The sequence below is a fragment of the Podarcis muralis genome, chromosome 9 (assembly GCF_964188315.1).
Source record: "Podarcis muralis chromosome 9, rPodMur119.hap1.1, whole genome shotgun sequence".
Classification (NCBI taxonomy): domain Eukaryota; kingdom Metazoa; phylum Chordata; class Lepidosauria; order Squamata; family Lacertidae; genus Podarcis; species Podarcis muralis.
Window position 1 is genome coordinate 37,294,541 of NC_135663.1, and position 12,095 is coordinate 37,306,635.

Consider the following 12,095-nt stretch of genomic DNA (forward strand, 5'->3'; position numbering starts at 1 on the left):
CATGTTTGCAAGTGGTAGTAGATAGCATGCTATGCGAGTTCAAATCCTTCCTTGGCCAATTAAACTCTCTGAGCGCCTCAGTATAATTTGGCCTCATGGTTGTGACAATAATAAATGAGAAGACTTTCAAAGCAGTTTTCAACCCTAGCTATAGCACAAACAGACTTCTCGCTGGAACAAATTTGTAAAACCCTATCTGAGAGTTATCTAGTAAGCTGAGCTTTTTCAGCGCCCACATTCCAAGTAATTTCAACTCAGAACTTGACTCATTCTTGATGGGAGTACCCTGGCATATAGATCTTGAAGAAAAATGGCTAGCTTGTTTGGATAGTGCAGTGGTACCTCGGGTTACATACGCTTTAGGTTACATACGCTTCAGGTTACATACAAATAGTGCTTCAGGTTAAGAACTTTGCTTCAGGATGAGAACAGAAATTGGGCTCCGGCGGCGCAGTAGCAGCAGGAGGCCCCATTAGCTAAAGTGGTGCTTCAGGTTAAGAACAGTTTCAGGTTAAGTACGGACCTCCGGAACGAATTAAGTACTTAACCCGAGGTACCACTGTATTGTGTTCTCACTTAAAAGAGTAGAAAATTCAATATGGTCCGCTACTAAAATCAGACTTAGGGGAGTGGAGGTTTTCAGGTTGGTGGCGAAGAGAAATGTACACATTTGGGAAGCTGCCCAGCCATGTGTACACTGGTTGTTAAAGATGTGTTTACATCTACACCTTGTTTGTAAGATGGCCATGTCTTGCACGCATTCTTGGGGAACCACTAGGATTTTCAACAATTGTAACGTGTAGGGCTATCCAAAATAACATGCAGTCTTGAGAATTTCCTGGAACAGAAAACATGCTAGGGCTTGAATGCCTAGCGATGGACAAAAGGATCAAAGTCCATACACAAATTGTATATGCAACTAAAAATGTATATTTGGGGGTCTTTTCTCTCAAAATATGCCTTCATAAAGCCTCTCAAATATCTTGCAGATAACTGGGTTCAGAACCGGGGCTTCTGGGATCCACTGGCACAACAGCCGCTTGTTTCCCGAGCCTCGGGACCTGTTGCTCTCGGGAGGACGAGGCTGCAGCTCCGCGGATGGCCGCCTAACCCGCGCGGAAGCGGCAGGGAGCTGGAAGCGACAACATGAAAGCCTTGCCCTGCTCGGCTCGCCACCCTCCGCCGATGGTCGCTGACGGAGCTCCAACCCCGCCGCAGGCCGCCCGCCTGCCCGCCCGTCCCAGCCGCGGCTGAGAATCCTCCTTGGGGGAGGAGAGGGAGAGAAGGAGCGAGGGGGGTGGGCAGAAAAAAAAGACAAGAGGGAAGAAGCGAGAGAGGCTTGCCTTCTGCAGCCAAGCCAGCGGTGCCTTCCTCGTCGGAGCGGGGGCGGGCATTTGGAGAGGATCCCTAACTTGGCCTAGAGAGAGCGCGCGCACGCGTGTGTGTGTGTGAGCGAGTGTGTGTGTGTGTATATATGTATGTTGCATATTGGCAGCGGGGTAAGTGGAGGCTGGGTGGCTCCGACTCTCTGACGCCAGTGAGACCAGATCAATCCAGGCGCAGCAGCAGAGCGAGCGCACGGCTGCTCGGCGGCAGCGACGACGCTGGAAGCGGGAGCGGCAAAGGAGGAGAGAAGCGGGGGGGCGGCAAGGCAAAAAACCCCCAAAAGCAGAGCGGGACTTCGCTCATCGGCCCAGCGGCGGCGGGTGGCTCGTTTGCACGCTCTTTTCTGCTCGCCCCACCGAGAGCCGGTAAGAAAAACTCCCTCGCCCTCTCCCCCTTCTCCTTCCTGCCCGGAGTCCTGCCTGCATCCAGCAACTCCCCTCCACCCCAAGCGGCGGCCTCCTCCTGGTTTGGGGATCTTTCTGCTTCTCAAAGGACAACGGAGCGTCCCTGCCTCCCTGGGCTGCTTCGCCTTCTCCTTCCTCGCCGCTCTCCTCCTCCGTGCAGCCGAAAGGGCGGCGAGGAGGCAGGAGGGAAGGACTGGAGGCGCGCGCGTCTGGCTGCCTGGGAGGGGAATGGAAAGGGAGAGAGAGAGAGAGGCTTCGTTCCCATCATGATGGCGGCTGTAGTTAGCCGTGGGGCCGACGGGGGCCGAAGCCGCGGTGGGGTCCCCCCCCTTCTTAAAACTTCGTTGTCTTAAAAAGTGTCCCGTCGGGCCAACCTCCCTCCCTTCCCCCTCATCCCGATCTTCCCTTGTTTCCCGAGAGTCTGCATGGAGACGGTCGGGGTGGCTCTGGGGGCGCGAAGGAGACACGTCCCGAGCCAGGGAGGGAGAAGAAATGCAGCAGAAGACAAGAGCCCTTGTTCCCCGGCTGCGCGGAGATTTCCCCCGGCGTCCGGGCCCCTTTTGTGCTCGGAGCCAAGTCGGGGGAAACTTGCCACGGCTTCTTCGCCTGCGCGCCTGAGACGCGGCTTCTCTCCCGGGCGGCAGGATGAGGCCGGAGTTGTGCGGTTCAGGGAAACCAACACAATAGATTTACTCTTCTCTCTGTTGCTTTCTAATGCTCCCCCCCCCCCGGTGTGAGGGTGATGTTACTGAGCCATCTTTCTCAGACTTCCTAAGAGGCATCTGTGCCCTAGCACTTCCCCTTCTGAAATGTTATTTTTCCAGCCTCTATCGAACCGGGGTGACAGGGATGGCTCGGTGAAATCTGGGGGTGACTTCCTCCCTCCCAGCCCGAAAATAGTTGGCTCATTATATTCTAGCAACCTTTCTGGGAATTGGTGGGAAGACAAGTTATGCCAAAACCGGGGGCAGCAATTTCTGGCCCTTTGTTAATAGTTGATGAAGCTGTGTGTGGGCTGGCTTAGCAGTTCTTCATACAGGGTATGAATATGAATGGCTGCTTTAATTTGAGGAGTGGCTTCATGCTTCAGGAAACAACTGATCTTCACTGTAGCGCATGTATACACATAATGTGTGAGTTACTCTGTGGAGACCAAAATTAATACGGATTTCCCCCCTGTATATATTCCAGTACCAACTACTTATGACTGAAAGGCTCCTAAGCAGTGCTTAGGAAAAGTGTTTACTGGTGAAAATTCATGTTCCCAAATGGGTCCCAGGGTGCCTTCACAGGCCTAGGATGGACAGATACATTCTTAATTAAGTTGACTGTACTGTATAACTATAGTTTGCACTTGAATTATAGCAAAAACACTTGTAAAAGTTGTGTCTCACTTAATGGTCTTGCTCTGCAGTTTGTGCATGTGACTTCTTGTTTGTATAACTATTTTGAAACTGGAACTACTATAACTACAAAGATTCTCTTTCCAAAACATTTGATGTTTGGCTGCTGGGGAGTAACAAACAGATTATATTCTTCCAGACTGTTGCTACATTATACTTATTAGATGCTTATTTTTCATTGGAAAAAATTCTGGAGTGGTAGTAGTGTTTGTCTCTTGCAGCAGAAATGATCAGTCTTATGACACCTTGGAGGCAAACACATTTATTAAGCTTCTGTGGACTCATAAGCTTTTGTGAACTCAGGCCCACTTTGTCAGATGGGCTTTGAGTCCATAAAAACATGGGTCATAATAAATTGGTTTGCCACAAGACAAGATTAACTCTCATTGTGTGCATTACACCCAGAAACAGATTGGAGATCACTGCTGAGGACTGAGAGACAACTCCATTCTGCTCTGTTTAAAAAAAGCTTCTGGAAATGCTTATCCTACTTGCTAACTGTAATACTTGGACCTTCTGTTTTCAAGGCACAAACAGGGTCTCCAAAAGCTCAGAGCCTTGCAGTGCTTCCTAGTCACCTCCCCAGCCAGATAAGATCACTTCAGTTCAAGGCCAGATTAGGTTACAAGGATAGTGATTTGTCCTTGCTTTAATTATGACCCCTTCGCTCCCCAAAATGTAATCAAATACAGTTCTGTTCTGCATTGTCCCTCTCTCTAGTTGTGGTTTTTAGTGTATATCCTTGACGATCTGATGACTCAAAAACACTTCTGAGCAGTGTTGAGAGAGGCGAAGGCAATATAGATTCTAGATAATAGCGCTGATGGCGAAAAACTCTTACGGCTGCAATCGCACGTTTTAAAGTTCCGCAGGAGAAAGATAGGGAAAATATTAAGACACCTTTGTTTATTGTTCGGCCTTTCCCCATCCCTTCAGTTAATGCACATCTGCCACTATTCACAAATTATGGCTTTCCTGTTTCAAATGTCACTGCAGCCCTTGGCGCTGGAGTGGGAGAAAACATATCCCCACCTGCTTATACCAGATGCTATCCTATACTGCCCTGTGAATAGACGGATGCAATCCCACAAGCATCATTTGTCCCATATCACTGCACCATCATTTCCTCCCTCTGTATTCTTGTAAAACTGACAGGGACAGGAGGAAAGCCCTGTCTTTTCACCACCCTCTTATGCTTATACATACCCCTCCTGAAGATAAACACATCTCCCTCCCTTGTTTTAGGACATTAATAGCAAGGATAGCAGAGAAAGAGGGTGGGTGTTAATTCTCTCTCTCTGCCCCCCCCCCCCCAGTGTTGTGGAACTGACAATGTGGCTTCCCCCTTGTTTCTGTATGGGAAGGGGAGATTAAACATTGGAAAAGCCATTCCCGAAAGTGTATTCAACTTTAAAGGATAGTGGGAGGTGGAGAAAGAAAGTATATGTTCACAGGTGACAACAGATTGAAATTGTGATTGTAAATCTATGATGCTGCAAAAATTAATAGATTTTAAATGTGCTTTTTAAAACACAGTTCTTCCTTTCCCACTTGCATGCTGCTGCATAGCAGAGAGAAGCTCAAAAGAGCTTTTATGTGTAAAGTCTGGTTTGTTCTGAGAATGAAAGCATGAACCTAAAGTGGCAGTGATTATTTCCAAACAAATTTCTCACAGCAATCCACCTTAATGTATGTAAACAGAAGGAAAGATCAGCTTAGGGAGTAGGTAAACTTGAATTAAGCTGTGCTGGCAATGCAGCAGTCAGTACTGTCAAGTGTAAGTGGTATCTCTTGGTGTGTAATCCTGCAAGGCTAATGGACGCATCATCTAGGCTTTATAAATAATGTAAGCTGTGTATAATGTGGACTCCCTAGAGACTGCAGAGAGCATCATTACTAGCCTTTCCAACCTGCTGTAGATCTCAAATTGACTTACAGCAGTGAAATGCAAAATGATACATCAGGGTGAAATGAGGGGGGTCAGCCTGTGAGCTTGTTAGTTCAGTCATCATAATTAAATATATTATGAAAGCAAGTGTTGGAACTCCAACACCCATATTCTTCTTTTGTGAGCAATGCAGAGGTGAATATTTAGAAGTAAATAATTGAGAGCCCTGTTTGTCTTTGCAAATATGTTCTCATAAAACTTAAATTGGTAAGGGAGCTTATTGAAGAACAGACTACTACAGGGGAACCCCGCCCCCCACATGCTAACTAAACAATGTAAAGTAAAAATTAAACTACAAATATTCTAAATTAAATTAAATTGAAAGCTGGCTTATCCTGGTACACCACTTTGCAGCAGGCCACCAGATTATCATTGCCATTTGGCATTATGTCTTTGTACTGAGAGTCCAGCTAAAAATCACCATTCAGCCCAGTTTAACTCTCAAGAGTTGTATAGCAGAAATTCTGCTTGGGGGCATGGGTGGGATACAGATGTGAGGAGGCTAATGAAAGCTGCTTTGTCTGCAAGCAAACACTTTGCAGTTAATCCAGATTGTGAATGCAGCAAGCTCTGTGGCAGTCATGGTGCTGCAGAAACTACAGATCCTGCTTTTGAGTATCAAATAACAATAAGAAAAAAGTAAATTGCATGTGCTGTACTTTTGTATGCAAGCTGCAGTCCTTGGCACTGTTAGGATCTTGGATCCAGCAGACCAACTGGGCTTGCTTTTGTGCTGAACAAACAAGACTTGGGTCACAACAACAGTGTTGGCCACTACAAATCAACTTACTATTGGAGCTGGAAAATAGAAGGTTTGATTGGTAGAAAGTTTTTGGAATGTTCAGGGCCCATAAATACACTTGAATTGGGGCAAGGGACAATGTGCCTTTCAGCTTGGACTGATGCAGGAAATGATTTTGCTGAATAGTGTGTGAAAATACCTTCTTCCAGTAGCCCTATTTCTGGTAGGTGCATGCCCAATCATGCTTCCAGATCAAACAGTTATGAGATTGGAAGGAAAGAAAATGCTCTTGGAACAACAGTCTTTCCAAAATACACTGCCATCCATCTAGCTATGGTATCCATGCCATACTGTGCAACAAAACAATGACTGTTTTTCAGAGCAAAATGTCTTGGGGCTGTAGGGATAAAGATGAAGATTTGGATAAATGTTAGCATATGGAATTTTGGCAAATAAAGGAATAATAGTACCTCCAAATTCCCATGAAAAAAAATTCAGCTGAAAAATAGAAGACAGCATTTTAGTATTGTTTGTCCAAAAGTAAGCATTCAATGTGTTTAGGAAAGAAGTGAGATACAAATCTTAATGCAGCTTTCTGCAAATCCTGGTTATATTCCTGTATACGGATAATGTTTATGGAGATGGGTAACAAATCATGTAAGAGACCATTGAATCTCAAAACTACTAATTGCACCATGGCTGCACAGTAACTTTGTGACTTGAACATGGTGTAAACCTGTTCAATTCAAGCTTCCTAACATCTACTTGGTGACTTGCTCAAGGCTTGGGCACTTAACAGCTTTGATTTTCATGTATGAAAGTGGCAAATTGGGTTTCATACAGACATATCTCAAGTCAGACACTGGCACAGTTTTCTCTCCTGTGGTGTGTGTCTGGCTTTCAACTGAAAAGAACAGATTTTGTTCTAGTTCCAATCCTGACCTGGTCCTTGTTTCCCTTTTGTTCCCATCCACATTCCCAGTTCACATGTTTTATCTGGCTTTCGGGGGTGGGGGGAATTGAATTCTTAATGCATAAATACAGTTGGCACCTTTATATTTAAGGAGAAAGTTAAAATTGGTTGAAAATCTACTCCAGGGGGAGGCTTCTTGGTCTCATCACCAGCCTCAGCCAATTGGTGCTGCTGAATTCTGCTACAAACTGGAAAATGTTATTTCCTCAAGAGTTGCATTCTGCTGAACAAAAAGACTGTACAGATGACATTCTTATGCATTCAGAAAATAGCCAGGGTAGTTTTACATGGGGATACAGTGTGTTAGTGCTTCAGATAAGTTATTGGTTGTGGGGGTTTTTTTGTACCACCTGGTGCAATATGAGTTAGATGCGACTTCATCCAAAACCAGGGATATAAAATGAAATCCAGTTAAGAAGGGAGGAAGTGATGGTTGGCAAATCCTGTGAACTGAGTAGCGGGAGAGAGAGGAAGTGTTGTGGATTTTCTGGGAAATCTTGAATTTGGAAACTTCATGGAAAATTTCCGGCTGCCCTAAATCAATTAAAATTTTGTTTTAACATACTTGTTTTGTTTTAGGTCTGTTTACTAAATATGTACCATGTTAAATTTCACATGTTGTATAAATTATCTCATTCCCTCCCTCTCCAAAAAAGCAGCTGAACAAAAACATTTGATATGGGTGGGTGGGGGATCAATAAGCAAAACTGTCCTAAGCTCCTGATATTTGCCTCCTGGTGTAGGTGCGAGAAGTGCAGGCAATTTTTTTAAAAAAAATCCTTATATTTTATTAAGGTGATTTCAGTTAAAAGAAATAAAGTGATGAAGAAAAAAAGAAGGAAAAGTGAGAGGGAGAAAAACAACAACAAAGATAAAAGCAAAAATATGCAAAGAAGAGAGAGAGAGAGCAATATATGATATTCCCATACATTCTTGTATAAATTGGTATAGTGTTATTGTCCTAGTGCTTATGTAAATTTTAATAGCCTACTACATTTTGTATAAACTCATTCGAAATGTTATTCTATTTATCCATACAGAGTCTGTGCCTGTAAGCAGTAAGAAGTGTAGACAGTTGAGTATCTATCATTGGGAGTCTTTCTGCTGGCTGTAACAAACGTAGTCCCCACCCCAAAGGGGATATTATGAGGGCAGGGTGGGGATAGAGCAGAGGCAGCCATTGATCTGCTGGATCCAAAGCTGTTTCATCCTTTTGAGTGGGGCCCAATCTGGGACTTTAAGTTCTACAAGCCTGGAACTGGTTCAGCAAAAACATTTCTCCTGCCCCCCCCCCCACCTTTTGTCCTGGCCAGTATGATTCACCTGTGTTAGGATTGCTCTGCCTGCCTGGCTTAAACATTTAAATTGGGATATTTGGATATTAGTTTTATTGGAATGTTAAGTTATGACTACTCAATTGCATACAGTTCTTTACATTATTTACATTTTAAGGTAAAGACAATGGTTAACATACTGATTTTGTTAGTAACCTGTGTCTCCGGGTTATAGTCACCTCAAAAGTGATATTACAACTCTGATTTTAGTCTTGACTGGTATCGTTTCCATTCCAACTGCCCTGTTGTGTTGTGTTCATTCATTGTGTTACCAATTTTATGAAATAAAAAAAGACTTTGTAGAAAACTTAATGCCATACATCACTGGTAATGGTGGTATAATGTTCATTTTCCTTGAATACTGTAAAATTTTGGAGTGGTCTTAGATGTGTTGAGGCTTCTGTTTTGAAAGCCCAGGGAGGAGTCCTTTTCAGTACAGATGTTGCGAAGGCTGCAACCATTTTGTTCCCCCAAACTCTGTCCCAGTAACTGGCACGAACTGAGACTAGAGTAGAAATGTGTGTTCTGCCTAGAATGCCTGTTAAAGACTCAGCGGCTTGAATTGGTACCAAGCAGATACCACCAGCTTCTGTTGGTGAATTGCAGATACCACCAGTGTCTGCATTGGTATCTCCTGTTGTGTTTCAAAGCCTGCACCTTTCATTTTGTTTGAATATTTATAAACCAGGGCTGACACCCAGACAAAGAAATCTTTGTTGGGTGGTTGAGCTTTAAACACGAATATGAATGAGAACAATAGTTCTGGATCCTATTCTGTTGTTTTTAGATGCAGTGTGTAAGAAATGATGGAACTCTTCAGATGGCAGTTGTTGTTGTATTGTAAGAATGTGCCTGACTAATCTGACGCACCTCCTTAGTAGATTTGAGGAGTGATTGGTGTGGTGATCGGTCTTTAATCAAATGTTGTCAATGTTGTAGAGTTGTTTAGACAAGGACGAGGAAGCCCAAGTTTGAATCCCAACTTGGCCATGACCTTGGGCCAGCCACCACCACTTGGTTGAACCTACCTTTCAGGATTCTTGTGAGGATAAAATAGGGTGGGGTAGCAAAATCATCCACAATATGAATAAAGGATGGGAAGAAAAACAAAAAATGAAACAATGCAGTCCTATTTTAAAACATTAAATTACTTGAGCACGACATATGTTATATTTCATCCTCCCCAATATTCCCTTGTGATTTCTCAGAGCAGAGGAAACTGAATCTTGCAACCATATGACAGGTTTAGACAGAAGAGTGAATAGTATGGCGGTCTTGATGGCTGTTGGACAGCTGTGAACTTTTTCTACCTGGAGATGTTTTCAAGACCTTTAAGGCAGGCCTGGCCTTGGTGCTCATTGTTACGCACTTAAGGATGTGGGCTTTATTGTATCTTGTGTAATACAACTGTAGCCCGTCCTAATCCTTCGAGATAGAAATTAAAAGCCCCTGTTTTAAAAGTTGATAATACTTCTAAGGTGGTAGACTTTGAAGATCTCATTTATAACTTATTTATAACTTTGAGCACCTTTTGTGGTTAAACCAGCTGAAAGCTTCAGGAGTACAGTATAAGCTTTCTTTGGTGTGTAAAAATTTCACAAAAGGCCAAATATTTAAAATGGCTTTCTCAGAATGTGTAACTTGAACTGTCAGCTGTCATGACAACTTTTACGATTGAGGCATACTAGGGTAGCTTAGTAAAACTAGAGGTTGTCTTAAATGTGTAATTGGGATGAACGTTATCTGAGTGGAATTTTTTTCTATGATCAAATGTTACGCAGTATTCCAGAATAAATAGATTTGTGTACAATTAGGTTACTACAATGTTAGATTTTTAAAAAATATATATGACTCCTCCCCTCTGTTATTTCACATCTTCCCTCTGGTATTTAAACAGATTGAGTTGTGCTGCATATGTTCACATGCTTAACTTTCACCCTGTTGCAAAACTTGTATTTAATGCAGTTCCCTGGGGGTCAGGGAGAAACTCCAGTTAGGTAGTCAATTTGCATGCACTAGTAATAAATTCAGCATAAGTGTACATGCCCAAACATAGCCTTTATAAATCAGATATACTGTAGTACACAACTTAAAGCAAGAGGCAGCTGCATGTTCATGAAAGAAAATTGGGGAAGAGGCAGTTTCTATTGAATGTCTTAGACAAGTGTTTTCACTTCTGTTTATAAGTTTCTCACACTAGCAGTCTATGAGGAAACTTGGTATATTCCTAGATCTGCAAGAGTTCCAAATCTAAGTTGGATGACTTGTATTGCAAATTTGATTTATGAGGAGAATCTGCAAGTTACAGCTTGTTTCATTTTCTGTGTTCAGCGAAAGAAAACTCTTAGGCTTCCAAAATGCAACTCTATTCCTTGGTTTAAGTGAACATGGTTTAGGGTAGAGAAATCTGGGTTGTACATGCCAGTGGGCATCTCACAAACTCTGCATGGAAAGAATTTTGATCTAGAGATTCCCCAAGTCAAATAACTGCATGTTTTCCATCCCTCTCGAAGAAACTGCAAAGTAAAATGGCATTCTATTATGGAATTAACTATATAAAATTTCTACACATTTATGACTAATTAGATAGACATGTCCCGCCTTACGAACACAACGCATTCTCTGGAAATCTTTTGTTAGACGAGCATGTGCATAACGAGTCCATTATCTCCATTATTTCCTATGGAAATATTTCTATTGTGGGATTTGTCTGCTCTTTCCTCACTCTCTCCATGGTTTCTTCCTGAAATGGCTGTAGCCAAAGGAGGAAACTGATTTGTCCAGTCTCCCTCCCTCTCGCTATGGTTTTTGCCCCAAAATGGCTGCTGCCAAGCAGCAAACCACAAAGAAACCAGGAAGCCAGGACGCTGGCTCTTCAGATAAATGAATCTGTGGGGCATATAGCAAGGTTTAAGCATAATTCCTTTTGTGTAGATAAGTGAATTTTCAGATAGCGAGTGATAGCGGGACTTGCGTGTATATTCAAAAGATGCAGCTTCTTTTGATATATAGGCATATGTAGTGCATATATTGGGGCAAAATTGAGCATGGTACCTATTTGTACATTGTTTGGCTAATATGCTTTTACGGGCTTTGGAGTTTCTGCTATCAAACACAACTTCACAGTTTGTAAAAAGCTTATTTTTGGAGGTTGCCAAAGGAACATGTAATGAGAACTGAACCTGAATATCTCCAAAACATATGTAGCTGAACAATGCATTTTAAGGGGTTCAAAACACAGCCATTGTAGAATTAAACTTAAACCTGTCCTCCTAACCCATTAGCTGACATCACTAGTCCATGGTGAGCATGGTTTGGGGAAATTTGGTCATGGGTCAAATTGGACCCCTAGTGGCCCACAATTGGTCTGCAGTGTGGAAGTTTCCTACCCTTGGTTTATGGCTTACAATTTTGGCTCCACCCTGTCCAGTCGATGAAACCAGGAGCCTTGGCTCAGTGTTAGGTGAGAACCAGTGCTTGTGCTTTCTTTCTTGTGAAGAAAGAAAACACAGGTTCACTTCCTGTGATGTATGAAGCAGCCCATATACAGTATTCATCAGAATTGCCAAGTCCCTATTCTGGGTTTCTAAAGGCAGCAGTTGTAGCTTCTGTTCTTGGTGCATTTAGTTGACCAAGTGTCACCTATTGTATCCAGGGTTTTTGCATCTCTCTGTGTGGTTACCTTTTGGAATTTGGCTTAGCTTTATTTAAAGTAAGGAACATAACATGACAGAGGAAAGGTGGTATTTGATCAAGTCTTACTCAGAGTAGACCCACTGAAATAAATGGACCTACACCTTGTTTATTAATTTCCGTGAGCCTATGACTAAAACTGGGACGCGGGTGGCGCTGTGGGTAAAAGCCTCAGCGCCTAGGACTTGCTGATCGAAAGGTCGGCGGTTCGA

At 43.2% G+C, this 12,095-nt stretch overlaps 1 protein-coding gene across 1 annotated transcript in view; it reads left to right on the forward strand.

Moving 5' to 3' along the window:
• The first annotated feature begins 1,335 nt into the window (after positions 1-1,335).
• Positions 1,336-12,095, forward strand: part of SMAD1 (SMAD family member 1) — a 36,461-nt gene continuing 25,701 nt past the window's right edge. The window contains exon 1 of the mRNA XM_028743453.2: positions 1,336-1,751. The gene's annotated coding sequence lies outside the window, so the exon portion shown is untranslated. The remainder of the gene's footprint in view (positions 1,752-12,095) is intronic.